Source organism: Erpetoichthys calabaricus, chromosome 1 (genome assembly GCF_900747795.2).
Source record: "Erpetoichthys calabaricus chromosome 1, fErpCal1.3, whole genome shotgun sequence".
Taxonomy (NCBI): Eukaryota; Metazoa; Chordata; class Cladistia; order Polypteriformes; family Polypteridae; genus Erpetoichthys; species Erpetoichthys calabaricus.
In genome coordinates this window covers 62,216,247-62,238,784 of record NC_041394.2, presented here as the reverse complement: position 1 = coordinate 62,238,784, position 22,538 = coordinate 62,216,247, and the positions used below count along the sequence as shown (strand labels likewise).

The window sequence follows — 22,538 nt, the reverse complement described above, 5'->3', positions numbered from 1 at the left end:
TGTCATCTATTCAAGTATATCTTTAGGCACTGTTTACATGAAGATCTAATGTTTGCCTGTTTACCATGGGGAGTACTTACTTTTTCACATGACTGCATATATCGTTGTACTGCCATTTGATTTGACATGCTTTGCGACTGGATTCAGATAATACTTATTATGAATGGCAGTATACAGTATATGGTACTGTTATTTTAAAATTAGCTATCTGGGCAGTAGGTGTTTATTCGCTCATCTGGGCAGTAGGTGTTTATTCGCTCAGACAAACACTATATAACATTACAATAAATACAAATAAACATTGATGAAATGTATTGTCGTATTTTGTGGGTCCTCCTTTAGATTGCAAAACTGAACTGATTTACTTTTGCACACTGCTGTTTCATTATTTCAAGTAGTCCTGCAGTAAATCCTTCCAAGATTTCTTGCTGGATTTGTTATAGCTCTTCTTTTGACTTTGTCTGCTTCAGTTTAGTTAATGTTGGGCACGGAGGCGGCTAATCTAATATGATTAGTGTTTCATCTGCAGACTTACGCTCTTAAGTGTGTCTTAATTTAGTTTGCTGTGTGTTTGGGGATTCATATTTGCCAGTGGGTAATTTTCCCAAAGGTGGAGCATGATAAATGAAAATCTGTGTATATTTCTTAGCAATCATCATTTCATCAGTTTTGACCTGATGCCCTGCGTCATACTGATCCAGACTATGACTGAGCCTCCAAGTGCTTCACAATCATCAATGTACTTCCTGTGAACTCTTCTTCTGACATATTGGCATCTTTGTGAACCACAAATTTCAAATGTGAACTTATCGCTCAATGAGACTTTTTGTCACTGGTTGTTTCTCCATGCTTTTGGTATTTTACATGCTTTAATCTCTTATGCTAATTTTTTTTTTTCTGCAACAATGTTTCTAAATTACAACCTGACCTATAAGACCATTTCTTGTAAAACTTTCTTGCATGGTTCAAGCATGACTCTGCCAGAAGTTCATCATAATATTTGGGCACACAGAACTCCAAACTAGGCCTCACAAATAAAATTAAGGCAAAGATTATAAAAGTAGACCTGGTTCTGAAACACAAATTAAGTTGTCCTGCCCTACACCTGCAAAAAGGCCAGGCCTATAATTCCAAAAAGTAAGAGGGGAAACCATAAAACCCCTGGGCCAAGGAACATATCCATTTCTTAATAATAATACAGTATATTTAAGTAAAGGTGTTCAAAAAACAAAAAAAAAATAAAGAAAAAACTCAACTTAGAGTTTACAAAAGGTTACCTCCTAAGAGGTAAACATGAAACTCAACAACAATACAAAATAAAAGCAGCAATAAGAAAACTGAAAGAAATGATAAAAACAAAAAAGACTCAATGAAAGGTGTGCCAAACAGCATTAAGAGGAGTTAACGCCTCAGCACTCAGGCTTTTACATATGGTATGCCCTTATGACAGACAGCAGCATGGGGTCAAAATACAAAGAGCAGGAAATGTCACAGAATAAAAAAACAAAAACAGAGGAAATAATGGTAAATATGAAAAAATGCATTAAAAATAAAATGCAAATACATTCAGTAGTATAAATAGCAAAACAAATCATAAAAATTCCAACTAAATTAAGAAAGAGAAGGAAAAGAAACTAAAGCCAGGGAAGAAACCCAAAAACAACAACAAGCTCTTCACTGGACTTCCTTCTGTCCTCTAAGAAAGAGGCCTTTCAGTACTTTTCATCACGTGCACACAGCTTTACTGTCTTCTGCTTGTTCACATTTTTTCAGTTCTTTACAAAAACTTGAACAGCACAACTTGAAAGCCCAGTTTGCTGTCCTATTGCTCACAGACTATTGCCTTGTTGATACAAAACTGTGATTTAATGTCTTGTGAAAAGTTTCTAAATCTCGCTTTGTGGTAACCAGTCTCACAAGATATTATTGTATTTTTGAACAACACAAGAAATACTTGTTACTTTTTTATTGTATTAATGTTTATTTGTATTTATTCTAATGTTATTCTAATGTTACTGTATATAGTGTTTTTCCATGCGCATAAACATTAACTTTACAGATAACCAGTTTTGAGAACAACTCTCTTGGGTGAGGATCTTGATGACTGCAGTTGGTGATCTTGTCACCTGAGGATGTAAAATTACACATCTAGAAATCACAGAATAGATAGATAGATAGATAGATAGATAGATAGATAGATAGATAGATAGATAGATAGATAGATAGATAGATAGATAGATAGATAGATAGATAGATAGATAGATAGATAGATAGATAGATAGATAGATAGATAGATAGATAGATACTTTATTAATCCCAAGGGGAAATTCACATTCTCCAGCATATGACACATTATGCAACTCATCACATAGTTCAGTAACACTTTAGATTAGGTACTGCAAAAATCTATTACTCATTTACCATTATGTAACAAGACCTTAACAAAGGCTTTTTTTGGTCTTCATAACACTTATAAAACATCAATAGATAGGCTAATCATCTCTGTGCTGTGTGGCATAATGGCAACAGTATTTGTTAATATGAAGGATTCACTGGTCTTATACTAAACATCAAGAGAAATGTGTCTCAGTTAAGCCACCTCAGAACACTCCAATGCAAAGTTTTGTTAGGAGGTCACATTGCAGAGATGAATAAACATGTTACTGATACTTTGTAAGTGTTATGAAGACCCCAAGAAGTGTTTGTTACGCTAATGTTACATAATAGTAAATGAGTCAAAGATGCATTTTTGCAGTAGCTAAACTAAAGTGTTAACCTTATTTCCAGCACAATTTCACATTTCCAAAGTATTGTGAGTATTGACATTTACAAAAGATCATCCTGTGTTTGGAATTGCAATGTGTTATGTGTTTATTTAACATTCCTTTTTTTACTGTAGTGGTTCAATTACTTCAGGCAGGTTAAACATGGCTCTCTCTGAAAAAGAAAGAAAGAAAGAAAGAAAGAAAGAAAGAAAGAAAGAAAGAAAGAAAGAAAGAAAGAAAGAAAAGGTTTAGTTTATTATTATTATTGCTCTCTCTGAAAGAAAGAAAGAAAGAAAGAAAGAAAGAAAGAAAGAAAGAAAGAAAGAAAGAAAGAAAGAAAGAAGGAAAATGTTTAATTTATTATTATTATGATTATTGCTCTCTGTGAAAGAAAGAAAGAAAGAAAGAAAGAAAGAAAGAAAGAAAGAAAGAAAATGTTTACTTTATTATTATGATTATTGCTATCTCTGAAAGAAAGAAAGAAAGAAAGAAAGAAAGAAAGAAAGAAAATGTTTAGTTTATTATTATTATTATGATTATTACTCTCTCTGAAAGAAAGAAAGAAAGAAAGAAAGAAAGAAAGAAAGAAAGAAAGAAAGAAAGAAAGAAAATGTTTACTTTATTATTATGATTATTGCTCTCTGAAAGAAAGAAAGAAAAAAGAAAGAAAGAAAGAAAGAAAATGTTTAGTTTATTATTATTATTATTATTGCTCTCTCTGAAAGAAAGAAAGAAAGAAAGAAAGAAAGAAAGAAAGAAAGAAAGAAAGAAAGAAAGAAAGAAAGAAAGAAAAGGTTTAGTTTATTATTATTATTATTATTATTATTGCTCTCTCTGAAAGAAAGAAAGAAAGAAAGAAAGAAAGAAAGAAAGAAAGAAAGAAAGAAAATGTTTAGTTTATTATTATTATTATTATGATTATTACTCTCTCTGAAAGAAAGAAAGAAAGAAAGAAAGAAAGAAAGAAAGAAAGAAAGAAAAGGTTTAGTTTATTACTATTATTATTATTGCTCTCTCTGAAAGAAAGAAAGAAAGAAAGAAAGAAAGAAAGAAAGAAAGAAAGAAAGAAAATGTTTAGTTTATTATTATTATTATTATGATTATTACTCTCTCTGAAAGAAAGAAAGAAAGAAAGAAAGAAAGAAAGAAAGAAAGAAAGAAAGAAAGAAAGGGTTTAGTTTATTATTATTATTGCTCTCTCTGAAAGAAAGAAAGAAAGAAAGAAAGAAAGAAAGAAAGAAAGAAAGAAAGAAAGAAAGAAAGAAGGAAAGAAATAAAGAAAGAAAAGGTTTAGTTTATAGTTATTTTGCAATGATCTCATCTGAAAATACTTTTACCTAAACATCACACCAATCTACTTAAGTAAAAAAAAAAGGTAAAGAAAGTTTCTGCAGATACTGAAGAGAATTGAATAAGGTGGCTCAGTCGCTTATGTTCACACGCAGAACACTTTTAAATGAATACTTTGCCTCAGGTAACTTTGGCGTAAGTCAATTTTTATGTAGATCAGGGTGTTGCACATTAATCTTATTTTTTAAAAGACTGCACTCTGTTGTAATGGCAACACATCAGACTTTACTTTTAGCCGCATGCATGCCTTTTCATCTGCCTGAAGCAAATCTCTTCTACTGGCAGAATAAAAGGAACATTCTGTTATCTTGCTATCAGCCCAGCAACCACCTTAGCTTTCAAAGTTATTTGTAATCACAGTTCTTGGATGAGAACACATTACATACATTCAAGTGGATAATTTGATTCTCCCACATCTGAATTGTCACATTTTATTTTAGATTTTAATTTATTTTTTGAGCCTTCCATAAATGTTTGACTAATCTAAATGCATATGTACAGTAGTCTAAAAAATTTTTCCTAAAGCTATTAACCATATGCAGTGCCTTATAGAAAGACAGGGCAGAATTTAAGGTGATATCCACTTTTTTTACATTTTGCCTTATTTTGCTCTTTCCAATCATCAGTGCTACCATTTACTACAGTATATATGCAGAAAGCAGTAATGAGCACAGGGCAGAAATTTTTAAAGAATGTTTTTTTTTCAGTTGTCTATTATTATTATTTTATTTCTTTATTTTATAGTTCTGTGTTTCTGTACAGGTGTCTGTAAAGTCAGTCCTGGATGGCTGCAGTAGCCACAGGTTTCTGTCCCAACCCAGTTTTTCAATGTGAAGTCAATTTTAGCGGCTGAAGCACTTATTGCTCAAGCAACAGTTTTATGCTTCATTTTATGACTGGGCTTACTTTTACTTGCTTATTTTAGTCTTAAACAGCCACCATCACTGTTTAAACATTGCTTTTTATTAGCAATAAGATTCAAATGACAAAGGACCCAGCAGCTCTCCATCTAACTTGTTTCCACTTACACCTTTGTCCACTGTGCTTGTTTATTAAACTATTTGGTTTAATAAAATACTTTGAAGGAAACTGAAGAGAAAAATGTGAAGGACTGAAAGTTACCTGTCCATGTCAGATTACAAATCATTTGGATGATATCCTTGGAAAGAAAAAAAATCATGATAAAGAAATGACCTGACATGGCAGAATGCAGACACTGACAAGCCATAAAATTAAATATGGTCTGTTATTGGCGGGGATTGGTTTCTAAATAAGCAATTGGGTTGGAACAAAAACCTGACACCACTATGGCCCCTCATGACAGATTCTTCAGACCTCTGGTTTAGAGAAATATGACATGCAAATATTAACACTGTAATATTAGATTGATGAAGATTCTGCAGGTGACCTTCTCTCAGTCTACCTAAGCCCACACAGTTTTGCTGCGGGAGAGAGAGCCATAATTAATAATACTTGGGGCAGGTTATGCACTGTGGACACGGGCATTTGCATGTTCTCCCTTTGTTCCCAGTGATTCCAGTTCCCTCCCACCTTTCAAAGAGCCGCTATCAGGTCAATTGGTGACTCAGAACTGGAGCTGGGTGTGTGTGAGTGTGCCTTTTGATAGACGATATTCAAAAGCACAGTCTGTGCGTTCATTGCAAGCCTCAGATATGCCTGCGCATGAGGTGGTAAATAAAAACGATACAGCCAAATATAATGAATAACCTTTTATTATTAGTGTTTTTTAATAAATCAATATATAGAGAGACTGTCTAAATAACGTATCTAGATGTTAATAAAATCAATGCACTGATTAGATATGCACTTTCATTGCAAAGATATGATAAAGCTTTTCTTAAAATCTAACTTCCAGAAAAGTTAATAATTACATAAGCACTTATATACAAACTTGCATTGTTATTTTACGTTATTACTTATTAACTGTTTTTATGGGACATTGTCCAATACTTCTGTAAGAAAAGTGAGAGTGACCGACTGGTACTGAGGTCTCAAAAGGTTGCAGACTACTCAGTGTATGTTGCAGTTATTTAAACAACTGGTACTCGTTGATGACTAGCAGGGGTACAAGACGACCACAAGCACTGACCATTAGTAAGAGCGGTGATATGTGCCGGGGCTCAGTTTGGCCCTATAGTTAAGCACTGCATGGTAAACCATAAAGAAGGTTGTTTTAATTCCTGTCCCTGACCTCTTATGGAAGTCACTACCTGCTTGTGCCCCTCTTAAAAAAGATTTTAACAGTCATGCTATAGAAGTGCAGTGGGTGACTCTGCTGTCACACGGATCTTGAAGCTCATCCCTGGACATTGTTCTTGTTGGAGTATATGCCTTCTCCCCATATCTGCATGGATTTTCCAATGGGTATTGTAGATTTCCTCCCATATCCCTAAACCTGTGTAGGTTATTTAATAGACAATTCTAAAATGGCCCCATGTTTGTGAGTGAGCCCCGTTAAGGACTTTTTTCCTGCCTTGCACCAAGTGCTGCCAGGATACGCTCCACTCCCTGTGACGTTAAACTAGATCAAGCAGATTTTTTCAGTGATATCTTTTACTGTGGACCTGTGCTTTTAAGACCCCCTGATTTCATTATAGAAATGCGCTGTACGAAAAGCAGATCATTGCATTTGTTAGAGAACAGACCATATTTGTGTGAAATTCGTCAGTTACCGTTGTCTAAAATGTTTCTTGATTCGCTACTGAACACAGTCCACCCACTGCTCTAAACGTGAGTCCCACACAGAGAATTCAAATCACAAAACCCCTTCCTTAAGCTCAAATCCAAATTGAGTCAACACTCACCAGGCAGCCCTGGTCCACTTCTTGCATACATGGGACCCAACGGGTTGGAATTGTTTTACTGGAACTTCTCCTAAATCTTCCTACATTTTACATGTGCCCCAGCAAAAATGAGACTGACTCTTCACATACCATGAACTATCTGCAGATCATTTTTATAAATGATTAAAAACGATAAAAAAAAAATCAATGTTCTTTGCAATTTAATTCATAAGTACTAATGTCCATTATCATTATTAATTCTAGTCATTGAATGCATTTACACTTGCTGTCAGTTCCATCACTCTGTTTGCTTGTTATGACAATGAACACTAAATGTACAGTATGTCCATCCAGCCTGATTCTGAGTATTCTTTTTCCATTACAAGCTCACAATGAACTGGGGAATATCCCTGGGACATTGGACAGAAAGCCAATATGTTGATGGACATAGTCTTGGCGATGTAAGAGGAACTGGAATGACCTGAACAAACCCACAGGAACCCAAAGTAGATCAAGTTATCTCCCCCAAGACAGGGCTTGGCCTGAAACTCAAATCCACTTGCCCGAAGCTGTAAGGCAGTAGCAGCTACCACTGCATAACTGCGAGTCCCACTAACTGAGCTGATCTTAGTCATTGATCTCAAAGGCTAATTAGTGTCTGAAATTATTCATATATAAACCATCATTTTTTGCTTTAGATAATGCCTTTATAAGTGAGAATTAAATCAGAGTATTGATCATTATCTTGCTTTGCTAGTTGACTGAAAATATTAGGCTAATTAGTAAGGAATACAAATGATATTCAGATAAGTATCTCATACATGATGATTATTATGGAAACCTTTGAAATGTATTTCCAAAAAACTGAAATACAATGCTTATTGAGATAAAAGTTTGTTGAGTTATTGTCTATCAGTTCAATAACATTAGAGTCAAGTATAAAGAATAATCTATCTATCTATCTATCTATCTATCTATCTATCTATCTATCTATCTATCTATCTATCTATCTATCTATCCTCGTTTCATTGAGTGCTTTGGATAGCTTATTATGTTTTCTGTTATTATTTTCATATGCTGTGAGTGAAATCAAGATAATGATCAGAGAATCAGCCGTTTTATAAACTGTCTTAGATAGTGCTAGCGGCCACCACATTTTCACAATTATTTTTTTTCTGCTGTGCATCATAATGGCTGAGGGAATGGAATTTAAAGCACAAGGTTTCCATTGACACAAAGACTCCAAAATATTGTGTGACTCAGAGGTGGTCACTTCACAGGCCTGTGATCCAATTGTAAAAAATACAATTAGAGAATTGTACCCTGATCTGGTAAGTTCCCTTCGGTGAAGACATCTGGCAAATAAACAAAAAAAGTAATAATAATTTTAACAAATGGGCCAATAAGGTTTTACTTTATGAAGTGCCTTTCAATATTGTTTCTATCATCAGCGTATTTTACGAACAAAACAGAGAACAATATTACGAAATAAATGAGTATGTATAAACACTTTATTTTGCTGGAGATCACCCCGGATTAGATCAGTAATCACACCATTCGGACAGCATAGCTGCACAGTGGTCAGCTCGGCTGCCTAACAGACCGATTGTCTTTAGTTTTGAATCTCACATGTGTGAAGTTGTGTTGTCAATGTCTGAGAGGTTTTTCCAGTTTTCTTCACATATCTCAAAGAGAAGCAGGTTAGGATAATCGGTTATTCCAAACTGGCAATTCCTGCCATGTGAGTTAGTGGACGTTAAGATGTGCTGTCACCTTGTCTTGTTCCCGACTTGCACCCAACACTACCAGGACAGGCTCTGAACCAGATTAAGCGGGTTTAAGTATGTTGTTATTACACCATTGACATTATCATATGAAACAGAATTATAAACAGATATTTCCATTAAAACAGGGACTGCAATCTGTCAGAAGAGCAAAATGTAATCATTATAGTGGTGAATAGTATAAAAAAAAAGAAATTAGGAAGGGGTAAGGTAAAACTTATAAAAAAGAAGGCAGTTAGTGGTAAAACATAAAATAGTTGACTTCAAAGACATGCACACATCTCTAGGAGTCAATAAGCTAATGAGGTGGAAAATAGTCTATTTGATCTCATTGGGCTGCGTCCCATTAGAACAAGGCATCAACATACTGTTTTTTTTTTCTTTTTGCATAGCTACAGTTACCATAGGTATCCACATTCCTGATTCACAACACAAACACCTTTACTTTGAGAATCAGAAAATAGAATAATAAAGCACTAAGTAAAGAAAGAAACAAAGTGAAGCACCTGTTAGCCTGGCCACTGCGCTGTCAAGCCATCGGACCTGGAAACAGCTCCACAGGGCTCTGCCTTATCTGCCCAGCCGCATACTTCGCTTGTGTGCCTCCCACTGATCTGGAGTCCTTCAGCTGGAATGAGAACAGGTGTTTTCAGAGTGCTGACTTCCTCAATCCCATGTTGCACTGCAACTGGCCCTGCCTGTTGCACCTGCTAGGTAGACATCAGTCAATCATCGGAGCCGGTCAGAGCAAGCTCTGTGCTCCTTGCTGTGGCTACAAAAATGTGAAAAGCCGACAGAGCAGTTGAACAGCTTTTTACTGGGTGAGGGTCACAGTGCCATTTAGACAGGGTCGGATTGGATGCTTTAGCTTTTGCAGACAAAGAGGTACTTTTTTTTTACAGTGAGCATCATTTTGAATGCTTTTAACATATAGTCCAACTTTGTTACTTTATTTGACCTCAGGCAAGTTGTTATTTAATTTGATCTTAGGCAAGTTGTGTGGCTTGCTCTGGGTGACACTACAGGAAAGTTAGAGAACTGAAAACTGCACTGGACCATGCTGCCTAGCAACTCCCATTAACAAGATGTTAGATATGAGTCGCACATACTGTAACTGCACTTTAGATTTTACTGTTTAGAATTTGTAAATGTAAAAAAAAAAATTGTAAAATAAGTTAGCCAAGCTGGCCACTAGACTATGGATCTAACATTCTGGGTTTGAATCCAGTGCCCAATCATTTTTTATGTGATGTTTGCATGTTCTCTCTGTGTCTTCATGGTTTTTCTCTCTGGGTATTCCATTTTTGATACCCAACGATATGTGTGCTAAGCTGGGTTAGCTGGTAGATTCTAAACTAAACTAAAAAAGGGTTCATTTCTGCCTTGCACCCAGAAATGCTGGGATAGGCTCTGGCTCCTCACAATCTTGAATCAACCTAAGGGGCTGGAGATTGTGATTTTATGTAATTTAGCCACCAGTAGATTTTTAAACTCGTTTATGTCTCATTTTCCCTAACTGAGAGTTTTTGTTTTCCCTTTGGGAATCATATTCACACCAGGGCAGATCTTGTGAGTGAAGTGCCTGATTAGTTAAAGATGTCTGTCTAACTCCTGCATATCTAAATGTAGCCGCTAATGTTTAGCTTTATATTCCCATCCAGAGAGAAAAATAAAATTGCTTAACCTTTTTCACAGTGTTTAACTCCTCAAATGCAGTTATTTCTCTTTCAGTTAATAAAAGGATCTTTGTTTAGAGATGTTTCACCATCATTTCACTTATGCAGCTTCTTCCTCATTCTGTTTCCTCCTGAGTTTTCAAATGATGCCTGTGATATGCCTGATTGGAAACAAGGAGATAAAATTAAGCAAGCAAGAGTGGGGACGTCACCTATAGGCAGAGTGACCTCTGACCACCTTAATGCAGGTTTGATTCACACCATTGCCTGACAGTATGAACTTCAGCCAGGGTATGAAATTTAAAGGCATAACACACAAACATTTAAAGAAAAAACAATTGACTTTATGTTTAAACTCTTTTGGGGTGGGGATTTCTTTGTATAATGTAAAGATTGATTGTTGGCTGATGAGCACCCAGCCCTACATTCAACTTAATAACAGCACCCACGAAACTGTTTATCGAGTGCTTGGAGTAATTCAAGAATTACAGCGAGTGGCTGAAGTGGGATTAGATTTTTTTTTCACCACTTTCCAGTCTGCTTTTTTGAAGGGAGTGGCCTGAATGAAGCCCTCACTTGCTGTTTTTGTTTGTGAACTAGGCTTTGATGAATGGCTGTACTGTATAGCACATACCTGTTTTAAAAGGTGCCTTTGAAAGGAGATCTGCTAATTGCACAGGGCAGCCACCAGAGAATTACAGGGTTGAATTATTTTAGGCATGTACGTCATTTTCTTTGTCCATATCTGAAAAATTCATAAACAGAGAAGTGACTGTCACACCCTTATAAAATGTTTTTGTGTGTGTGTGGAAGCATGCAACGATAATAATGTGTGTGCTGAGTTTGGTGTGATAAATAAATAGAGTATAATAGATTAGCAATCCTAGGGAAGAGACAAGAGTGGGAAAAGGGCCAAATAGAGCAGCATTTAGATAGGGAAGGCATCATTCCAAACAGCCTGAAGATTACTACAAAATGTAAAAGCCAAATAAGCTGAGAAAGTAGGTTTGGGGTCTCACCAAGGGGGTTAGCTGCAGGTCACATTCGCCTTTTATAGTGAAGGAAGCACCATTTACATGGGTCATGTCTTTGCAATGCATGAAAGGCCATCTGTCTTACTGGAGAGAATGTCAAGAGTACACTGGAAGAAGGATTTGGTAACACAGCAGGTTACATATCTTCCTTTATACCAATAGCCTGGAGACGCACCAGAGGATGAGCCTCCTCTTCATCTTGCTCTGCTGTGAAAATGACAAAAATGACTTTAAAAATTACAAAGTAGTTGTCATTCTTGGAACCGGCAGACTAGACAACAGATCTCCCAAAAACTTAATTTTGTCTTTTAACTAACCTAAGTAAAATAAATAGGGCAGACGACCGGGGACCTTGCACCACCAGGGCACCTGGAGAAGGGAATGACCGGGAGAGGGGCAATATGTTCCTCGGGACGCAAGAGGGCAGTTGCCCTGGATTGCATTGGGGCCATGGACTTGGAGCTTGGAAGTTCAACCCTTTGGGGACCATGGCCACTGCCAGAGGGCACCTGGACGATCCCGGATCCCTGGATTGCAGCACTTCCACCACACCAGGAAGTGCTGCAGGAAAATCATCAAGGTGCAAAGGGGCCACCTCACTCCATTCAGAGAGCCGGAGTCGGGAGGCAGAGGACGGAGATTGCAAGGAGAGAAGAATAGAGGAGAAGAGACAGAGAATAAAGCCAAAGGAAAGGACTGAGTAATTGTAGCTGTTTGGGGGCACTGTGTTGTGTGCTAAAAAGTAGAAAAAGAAATGTGTGTCGAGGCTTATCCTTCCACTATATGTATAATGTGAAGGACAACCTTTTGGGCATTTTTGTAAGCATTGACTAAATTAAATTACACTCCCTTTGCTTATTTGTCACCATGTGGATGTTTCCTGCTAGCATTTGACACAGCGTCTGGCTGTGTTGGTTTACCTTTTTATAGGCAGTGTGTGTCTTCTTGTCTCTGTTACAGCACTGCTAGGCTTTATCCCTATATTGTACCTTTCATTCCTCCTTCACAAAAGCAAGACCATATAAATAAATGCACTGCATGTATTTTGAGTTAATTTGAGATGATGGGGATTGAGATGATTACTTTTAGCAGAAAAAGTTGTCAAAAGACTGATATCAATAAGTCAAGATATGGAGGCGCTAGACCAAGTCAATCTTCAAAATGAAGTTGTAACCAAACTAAGATCTAATTTTTTGTTGTGAAGCACTTTAGTACAAGTACAATCACAAGGTCATTCCTTTGTTTATATTCAGTTTGGATGTCGGCATGAGTGCACAACATCTTTTATTGTTTGCTGGGGGCCAACATAACTAGCAAAGAGCATTGTTTCTGCAAACAATATAGTGGCACCCATATACACAGAGCTTAAAATAAAAAATACTGCAAACATAACATCATAAGAAAAACAAAAAAAATGAACAAAAATACAAGTATAATAATAACACTTCAAAAATTATATAAAACTCTGCAACCACCCTGGTCTGTGCTACGCGCCAGCCACTTCGCGTCTCTGCCACTCGTGTATGTGGATTTTACTTTCACCAAACAACAAATCTTTTAATTCTTGCAGATATGCCTCTTCATTGGGAAGAAACACTACTTTTCCCTGATGGTCACACGATTTAGATGATCTACGAGTCTCTGACTTAAACTTTAAAGCCAAACAATATCTGCATGCTTCAGTCATATCACCTATGTCCATATATTTTATCTCTTTTCACTGTTCCGTTATTTCACTGAGTAATAATTTCCATTTGTTAGCGCTAGTGCGATCTTTACTATCAGTTTTTTGAGACTTTCGAATTTTAGTACTTTCATAATCTCTAACCTGCTCTGCATTTGTATTGCTCCAACATTTTTGAACCTCTTTATAATGTTCTACTTTGTCTTCTACTCTTTGACTTTTATTTCCAACCCCGCTTGGAGCTGAGAGCGCAGGAACTGTGTCTGACAATAGCATTCACACGAATGAGAAGTGTTTGGACTGTGGGCATGATTGTAAATGTTTGAGAGGAGGGCGGGACTTGTCCAAATCTCTTGGCAAAAAGTCTCGTCTTGCGGGACCTGAAATTATCTCTCACAGGAGTTGAAATTATCTCCTGGAAAGTCTCGTCCCAGGAGTTCCTTTTATAATAGAGAGACAAGGTAATGCAATATAAACAATTACCCGACAGGCTGGGTCTGTAGAGAATAATGCAAAGGGAACACAAGAAGTGAGAAAGCCCGACAAGTCATGTATCTGCCCCTTTCCTCCAAAATTCAGTAATTGCTCACCAAGAGAACAACACCCACAACTAACTCTGCCCACATTGTTGGGGAAAATTGTTTCTATAGCCCTTTAGCAACTTTGACTCTAAGGCTCGCAAAGTTTTTCACACTTTGTTAAATAAGCAAATATTGTTCCAAGCGATGCACCTGTGTTGAACTTATCCATGAAAGGATACAATGAGATTACCACATAACAAAGGTGCTTTATACTAATTTATGTTAATCTGGTTTACAGTATACAGACATTTCTCTAGGAAGGTTTAGATGATCCTACTTTACCTTTTAAGAACATGTTCTTGCTTAACTGCATGCTATCAACTATGCTAAAGATGCTTTTGTATATTCATATATACAGTATAAAAGCTTTGTCTAAACAAAGTAATTTTTACAATATCTATGATTACAGTGAAGGATTAACATTTTGCATGATTTGCTCCATAGGTGTCTTTGTTAAATATGTTTCTCATATACCAGCTGGAGTCCAGAGAGCCTTTATATACTAGTATCAAAGTCAACTGGGAAAGATGAAGAAGAATATGGGATCAACATTTTCTCTCCCCAAATAATGTCTTCACTTTCTGCCACTTAGACCAATCCCACAGTCTACAAAGATCCTCTTTTCTATTATTAATCATGTAGCACCTGCATGGAGGCAGGATTATAAGTTACTTATCGAAAATGCAAAATCAATTTCTGATGTGCTAAAGCACTATAGTCCAACATCATCAAACCATTTCATTAACAAGTGGCTCGCATCCCATATAGGAATACAAGCCTTGATCTTACCTCTGTCTTTTGTAGCAGAGTTCATGTCTTTAAATTAGAAAATATTCTAGTGAGAGAGGTGAGGGGAGCAGAAATTTGGCAATGGCTTTGGTGATGAGCAGGAATATTCAGTGCTGTATGTAACCAGTCAAAAAACAGTGTTTTTGAAATTCTTCATAGAAGAATGTATAGTTTCTGACATCAGTTTATCTCATATACAGATATATGTATAGACAGGGAGTATATAGGCAGTCCCTTGCATATTAGGGAGTTAAGAAATTATTATCATAGTTTATACTGAATAAGCCAATGTCGATTGTTGAGACACACCCAGTCAAAATAGGTGGCATACTAAAGCAGTTCATGCATACTTGACATTCTGCAGATGTAGCTTGGAAGGAAGTCTTACAGTTCAGCACTGAGGGACTTGCCCAGACCCATGATAATTTTTTCTGCTTGTCATTGAGTTGTATGCAGATTATATCACATCCAACTAGAATATTGGTTGTGTTTTGGCACATGTCTATAAGAGCTCCTCAGCTTCCTAGTACCAAGTGATTAAATGTCACATTGTTCAAGGTTAACAAAATTGTACTATAAATCTTTGCATAATTTATATTTATATATATGTGTTTACACTAATGTGTATTCACATTCTTAATCCAGTGCTCTCAAAAGCTTTGTGGCACGGTGGGGCAGAGCGCCTAGTATACATATGAAGTTATATTTATGTATTCACACCAGTAGCCTACAACAGAGAACAAACACACAATAACCTATTGACAGACTAAAATAACAGCTCTCTACAAACATAGTTGAAATTCATTACTCTCTCTGGAACACAGCCAGGTGCTTTCACAAGAGGACAATGACGGGTATTAACACTTTCTATGTTAGGAGAAATCTTTCAAAAATGCTAACACATTTAATCCACTATTTTTTTTTGAAAATGTTCTCTTTTTCCTCTGTCTGACAATGAAAAGGCAGTGGATAACTAAACAATTACTTTGGGGTTGCCAACATGGATTGTGTTTTTGTAAACAATAGCTATTAACACCGTTCCATTGGTCTCATTTTTCCTACTTTATGTGATTAAACTCTCTCTCTGTTGCTGCACTACTGGTAAACCTTCATGATACAATTTCTAGGTACCCAACTCTCACTATAAAGGAATCACATAACATTCAATTAAGTGAAGATTAGTATACTGAATTAAATTTTCAATTGATTCAGTATATACAACAACAGCAACATTTATTTATATAGCACATTTTCATACAAATAATGTAGCTCACAGTGCTTTACATGATGAAGAAAAGATAAATAAAAGACAAAGTAAGAATTAAAATAAGACAACACTAATTAACATAGAATAAGAGTAAGGTCTGATGGCCAGGGAGGACAGAAAAAACAAAAAAACTTCAGGCGGCTAGAGAGAAAAAAAAAAAATCTGTAGGGGTTCCAGACCATGAGACCGCCGAGCCCCCTCTAGGCATTCTACCTAACATAAATGAAACAGTCCTCTTTGTATTTAGGATTCCCACTGGAAGGACTTGATGATGATGGTCATGCAGACTTCTGGCTTTTAATCCATCAATGTAGGAACATCATGATGCTTTGATTAGGTTGTGGTGGCGCAGGTCGCCACCACAAAAACCGGGAAAAGAAACAGAAGAGAGAGTAGGGGTTAGTACGGATTTTAGAGCCACCATGAATATTTATTATAATGAACTGAATATACAGAGTATCAGGATTAACTTAAAGTGAAGTTTTGAGAAGACCATGTTAAAATAATGTGTTTTCAGCAGTTTTTTGAAGTGCTCCACTGTATTAGCCCGGTGAATTCCTACTGGCAGGCTATTCCAGATTTTAGGTGCATAACAGCAGAAGGCCGCCTCACCACTTCTTTTAAGTTTTGCTCTTGGAATTCTAAGCAGAGGATCTAAGGTTACGATTTGGAATATAAGATTTCCGATATATAAGATGGAGCGAGATTATTTAAGGCTTTATAAACCATAAGCAGTATTTTAAAGTCAATTCTGAATGACACAGGTAACCAGTGTAGTGACATCAAAACTGGAGAAATGTGCTCGGATTTTCTTTTCCTAGTTAAGACTCTAGCAGCTGCATTCTGCATTAGTTGCAAACAATTTATGTCTTTTTTGGGTAGTCCTGAGAAGAGTGCGTTACAGTAATCTAGTCGACTGAAAACAAACGCGTGAACTAATTTCTCAGCATCTTTCAATGATATAAGAGGTCTAACTTTTGCTATGTTTCTTAAGTGAAAAAATGCTGTCCTAGTGATCTGATTAATATGCGATTTAAAATTCAGGTTACAGTCAACAGTTACCCTTAAATTTTTTACTGATAAGAAGCTTATAAAGTGGATAAGAATTCAAAAAATATTTGCTTTAAAGCCGCCATTTACAGTCAACTCACACTTCCAAACTACTTTGCTATCATGAATATATCTTTCAGACAGTAACAAAAAACATAAAGGAGTAACACCTAATATTAGTGTTAGTCTGTGCAGCTAAAAGAAACACATTATTAACATTAGTAGCAATGCAGCATTAGTTATTGCAAACATAAAAAGCTGATAACACAACACAATTATTTTTTAAATGTGAATCAGCATGGGCTACAACTCAAGAATGGAAAGGTGGCACGGTGCCAGATTCCTGGGTTAAAACCTTGATCTGTACGTTGACAATGTGAAATGTGAAACATAAGAGCAGTCTTGCTAAGAATGTGTCATTCCACCCACTTTGTTTTTCATTCACTGAATGTTTACAAAAAACTGCTGAAAGAGAAATATCTTTAAGGTTCTACATGCAATTTACACAACTTGGTAATTTGTTAGCTGCATTTATACAGTAGTTTTATACATAAAGATGTATCTTGTAGCATTTGTGTATAATTTACCATTAACCATTATTTTCTTCTTTTGTTTTCTGGTTATAATCACAATAGTAAAGCGTTACGCTGGGCTGACCAGGCCACTCCACCACTAAACATTCTTCTTCAGTCCTACTTGAGCAATACCAGATACTCCCAGGACATGTAAGAAGCTTAATTCCCCCAGAAAGTTCTGGGTTTGCTCCTCAGTCATCTCTCATTGGTCTCTGGCTTGCATACCTGCCTTGGGAAATGTCCAGGAGGGTATGGTATGGGTGGTTGATAGATGGGGCAACCTAGCTACATGCCCAAACCTCCCTGGCTCCTTTCAGTCCAGACAAGCAGCAGTCGTACTTAAGAGTTCCTGCTAAACACTTCACCCTGTCACAGAAAATGAGCCAAGTAATCCTGTATTCGCAATCTTATTTTTTTGGGTGATTATGGATTTGTAGACTAATTAGTAAGTTTACATCTTTGTTCATAGACATAGCTTCATACTTGTTCCCCTCATGATTTGCAACACTCTCATGTAACCTCTTAATCTCTGTTTGCTTAAACTGGTAAGATTCAACTCATTTAGTTTTTTTCACCCACATAACCCATAGCCTACACCTTCTCTGGTGCCATTATGTCTGTCTTGTAATGTGGAAACCAAAGCTACACTCAATATTGCATATGTCAGTCAGTCCTGAAGAGGGTCGCTAGGGTCTGCTGGAGACTATACCAGCTAGCACAGGGCGCAAGGCAGGACAGGGGGCCCAGTTCATCACAGGGCTATTGCATATGTGGGATTGCAAATTAATTAAACAGCTTAAACATAATTTGACTAACATTCTAAACAGAGTAGATGCTATTTGACTCAAAATTCTATTATTACCTTTATTTGTGTGTGTCTCAATTGTATGCATTAGCAGAGTCATGAGACTCTTAGGGTTTGCAAGTCTTTCTGCCTGTGTCATTTGTATGTAAGAAACCTTATCACACACTTGTATATTTAAAAATATACCACATTCAGTTAAGATTCCTGTTAAATCCACTGATTATTTCTACTGATGCTGAAACAGTTTCTTGTACCATAATTTGCTGTTTTATATCCGTAGACCATTTTTGTTAACTGATTACCTTATATATCTAATTTGTAGCCTCTAATGTACTGACCTCTCAAAAGCTTTTTGAAAGCACAGGTATATAATAGTGCATACTTTATATTATAATCAGGTGCTTTTATTATTTTTCCTATAAATGGCCAATATATCATCGAAATACAATCACTCCATCAAAAGCCATGCTGTTTGGTAGCACATCAATACTGACCACTGAGTTCTCTATCATGTCTTTTATTCTGTAATTGTTTCTATTAATATAATTGTGATGCACATTAAAGTAATTGTCTATACCAATTGCTTTTTTAAGAAATTATACAATACTAGCTGTGTAAGCGCATTCTGTAAAAAGCCCAGGGTCCTAGAAACTATTGAATTCATCAGAAAAAAACTGAAATCTGGAGATGTCAGATAATTGGAAGGAACTACTCTGGGCATCTCTCTCCTATGAGGATTCATTTTGCTGATGTGCTCGCCTTGCTTGTGTATTAGCTGCAGGAGGAAAAGTAAAAGGGATACCATTTTGCCGATGTTAGCTGCTAAATGACTTTGTCTTTCTTCTGAGGTTTCATTTTGCTGACATGCTGGCCTCACTTGTGTTATTAGCGGCTAAGCGAGTTTTCTGTTTCCTCTGAGGTGGAGCCCTTACCCAAACTCTACCTCTCACTTCCAGGCCGGGCAGAAAGACACACACACTTCCACATGTAGAAGTTTATATATAAGATTAGCTAAATTCAATAGCTTAGGAAGTTCCCCAGTACTTAGTGATTTTTGCATTTTATGGGGTTTATATGCTGTATATAATCACTTGCTTATTTGCACACTCAAATGTTGTGTAGTTACATTGATTTATTTACATTTATCCTTTTTTAACCTACTAACCTCAAAACTGGTAATTATTTCTTTAATCTTGCCTGGCGTACTGGCAGAAGACTGACCTCAATGACATGTGATAAACCATGAAGCCTGTATTTGGAATATGCACTTTTTCTTTTCAGTGGATTTTATTCCCTGATCGTCTTAGTATAATCAGCTTGATCCTGGACTGTTATCATATTGTTATTAATTGTGTGTATACAAAAACCCACAGTTAAACCAGTTTAAGGAACTGGGAACTAACTCTTTGATAAAGTGCAATATAGCCACAGTGGTGATGCCAGTAGGCACTTTTGTGCTTCCCTTCCCACAAGTAGGATAGTCATGGACCCAATTGCAGTGATGGCTGCCAACTACTACTCGGCAACTACAGAGCACTAAACTTTGTCCAACTGGTTTACAACATGCTTCAAGCATATAAAACCATGAAGTGCAAAATGTCAGTAATGATTCATTTTGTGTACTCACACTTCTTCCCTAGTAACCTGCAGTCATTGAGCAATACAGTATTGTGAAAGGTTTCACCAGAACATTGCAACAATGGAAAAGTGGTATAAGGGCAAGTGAAGTCCATCAAGGTTGGCTGAGTATTGTTGGATACTGAAATGAAAAGTATCAGATACTTAGTACAAATGAAAATCAGCAGTAAAACTTGTTTGGGAATGTGTCAGTATCATTAAGCGAGTAAACACTAAATTCAATAAAAATTTATTTTATGTTTCTCCACATTACTACAACAACAACATTTATTCATATAGCACATTTTCATACAAATAATGCAGCTCAAAGTGCTTTACATGATGATGAAAGAGAAAAAAAGACAAAATAAATAAGAATTAAAATATGGGAACACTAATTAACATAGAATAAAAGTAAGGTCTGATGGCCAGGGAGGACAGGAAAAGAACAAAAGAAAAAAATTTAAAAATCCGCAGGGGTTCCAGGCCACGAGACCACCCAGCCCCCTCTAGACATTCTACCTAACATAAATGACCTCAATCAGTCCTCATTGTATTCAGGGTTCTCATGGATGAACTTGATGATGACAGTCATGTGGACTTCTGGCCTTTAATCCATCAATGTAGGGACATCTTGGTGCTTTATTAGGTGGTGGTGGTGCAGATCGCCACCACAGAAAACTGGAAAAAGAACAGAAGACAAAGTAGGGGTTAGTAAGGATTTTGAATATGAATGCCATGAATAATAATGATAATTAATTGAATATATAGATGATCAGGATTAAACTAAGATGAAGCTATGAGAAAGCCATTGTAAAGTAATGTGCTTTCAGCATTTTTTTAAAGTGCTCCATTGTACTGTATTAGCGTGCCGAATTCCTACTGGCAGGCTATTCCAGATTTTAGCTGCATAACAGCAGAAGGTTGCCTCACCACTTCTTTGGGTGAGGATTTTAAAGTCAATTCTACATGACACAGGTAACCAGTGTAGTGACATCAAAACTGGAGAAATGTTCTTGGATTTTCTTTTCCTAGTTAAGATTCTAGCAGCTGCATTCTGCACTAGTCACAATTGATTTATGTCTTTTTTGGGTAGTCCTGAGAGGAGTGCGTTACAGTAATCTAGCCGACTGAAAACAAAAGTGTGACCTAATTTCTCAGCATCTTGCAATGTTATAAGAGGTCTAACTTTTGCTATATTTCTTAAGTGAAAAAATGCTGTCCTAGTAATCTGATTAATATCCATCCATCCATTTTCCAACCCGCTGAATCCGAACACAGGGTCACGGGGGTCTGCTGGAGCCAATCCCAGCCAACACAGGGCACAAGGCAGGAACCAATCCCGGGCAGGGTGCCAACCCACCGCAGAATCTGATTAGTATGTGATTTAAAATTCAGGTCAGAGTCAATAGTTAACCCTAAATTCTTTACCTCCTTCTTGACTTTTAATCCTAATGCATCAAGTTTATTTCTAATAACCTCATTATATCCATATATTATTGCCAATCACTAAAATGTCTGTTTTCTCTTTATTTAGTTTGAGAAAATTACTACTCATCAATTCAGAAACACAAGTAAGACATTGTGTCAGTGAATCAAAAGAGTTGGAGTCGTCAGGCGCTATTGATAAATACAGTTGTGTGTCATCAGCATAGCTATGGTAGCTCATGTTATGCCCCGAGATAATCTAACCTAGCGGAAGCATGTAAATCGAAAAGAGCAGCAAACCCAGGATAGAGCCTTGTGGAATACCATATAGAATATCATGTGTCTTTGAAGTATAATTACCACAACTAACAAAGAATTTTCTACCTGCCAGGTAGGATTCAAACCAATTTAAGACAATGCCAGAGAGGCCCACCCATTGACTAAGGCGATTTCTAAGAATATTGTGATCAATGGTATCAAAAAATGTGGCACTCAGATCTAAGAGGATGAGGACAGATAAATGGCCTCTGTCTGCATCTACCCGCAAGTCATTTACTACTTTAACGAGTGCAGTTTCTGTACTGTGATTTGATCTGAAACCCTACTGAAACTTATCAAGAATAGCATTATATTGAGGTGGTCATTTAGCTGCATAATAACATCCTTCTCTAGAATTTTATTTAAGAAAGGCAGGTTAGAAATTGGTCTAAAATTTTCAAAAGCAGAGGAGTCAAGAATATTTTTCTGGAGCATGGGTTTAACTACAGCATTCTTAAGAAGTCTTGGAAGACCCCTGTATCTAATGACTATCAATTAGCATGCACGATACTTCTTTGAAAAAACTTTGTTGGTATTGGGTCAAGGACGCAGGTGGAGGGTCTCAGTTGAGAAATTATTTTATATAAATCAGGTAAATCTATCCTCTAATGCATGATACAGTCAATCTGAGATTATATTTGTGTTCATCTTGAAAGTGTCTATCATAAGCACCAAACATTTTTCAGTAAGATAACTTCTGAAAAAATTTGTTGTCCAGTGATATTAACCCTTAAAGTTTCTCACTAGCTGAACGTCTTACTTTCAATGTGCTGAACTGAGATCTGGCTGCATTTGTCACAGTCTTTACGTTTCCTTATGCTTCACTCTTGATGCAAAAAATAATGAAATACTAATTAACTGAAGTGTACATTCCTGTCATCCATAGATGTTTCAATTTTCAATTCTGGGTTTTATATTCCTTTCCCATAGAACAATAAAAGGTTTAAGGAGTGAAAAATAATAAATACATCGTAAGACACCTATAAAGTGCATCTCATCTCCATTTCCCAG

The 22,538-nt window shown here is 36.5% G+C and overlaps 2 protein-coding genes and 1 long non-coding RNA gene across 4 annotated transcripts in view; 1 reads left to right on the top strand and 2 right to left on the bottom strand.

Annotated features, from left to right (window-relative positions):
* The window catches only part of rnf183 (ring finger protein 183), a 31,713-nt gene extending 22,363 nt beyond the window's left edge, over positions 1-9,350 (bottom strand). Inside the window, exon 1 of one of the 2 annotated variants that reach the window (XM_028800758.2) lies at positions 9,210-9,350. The gene's annotated coding sequence lies outside the window, so the exon portion shown is untranslated. The remainder of the gene's footprint in view (positions 1-9,209) is intronic. The other variant, XM_028800750.2, reaches the window with a different exon arrangement.
* The window catches only part of LOC114650889 (tenascin-like), a 585,410-nt gene that overhangs the window by 245,039 nt on the left and 317,833 nt on the right, over positions 1-22,538 (top strand). The gene's annotated exons all lie outside the window — the stretch shown is intronic.
* Positions 1-22,538, bottom strand: part of LOC127529643 (uncharacterized) — a 744,809-nt gene that overhangs the window by 477,327 nt on the left and 244,944 nt on the right. The gene's annotated exons all lie outside the window — the stretch shown is intronic.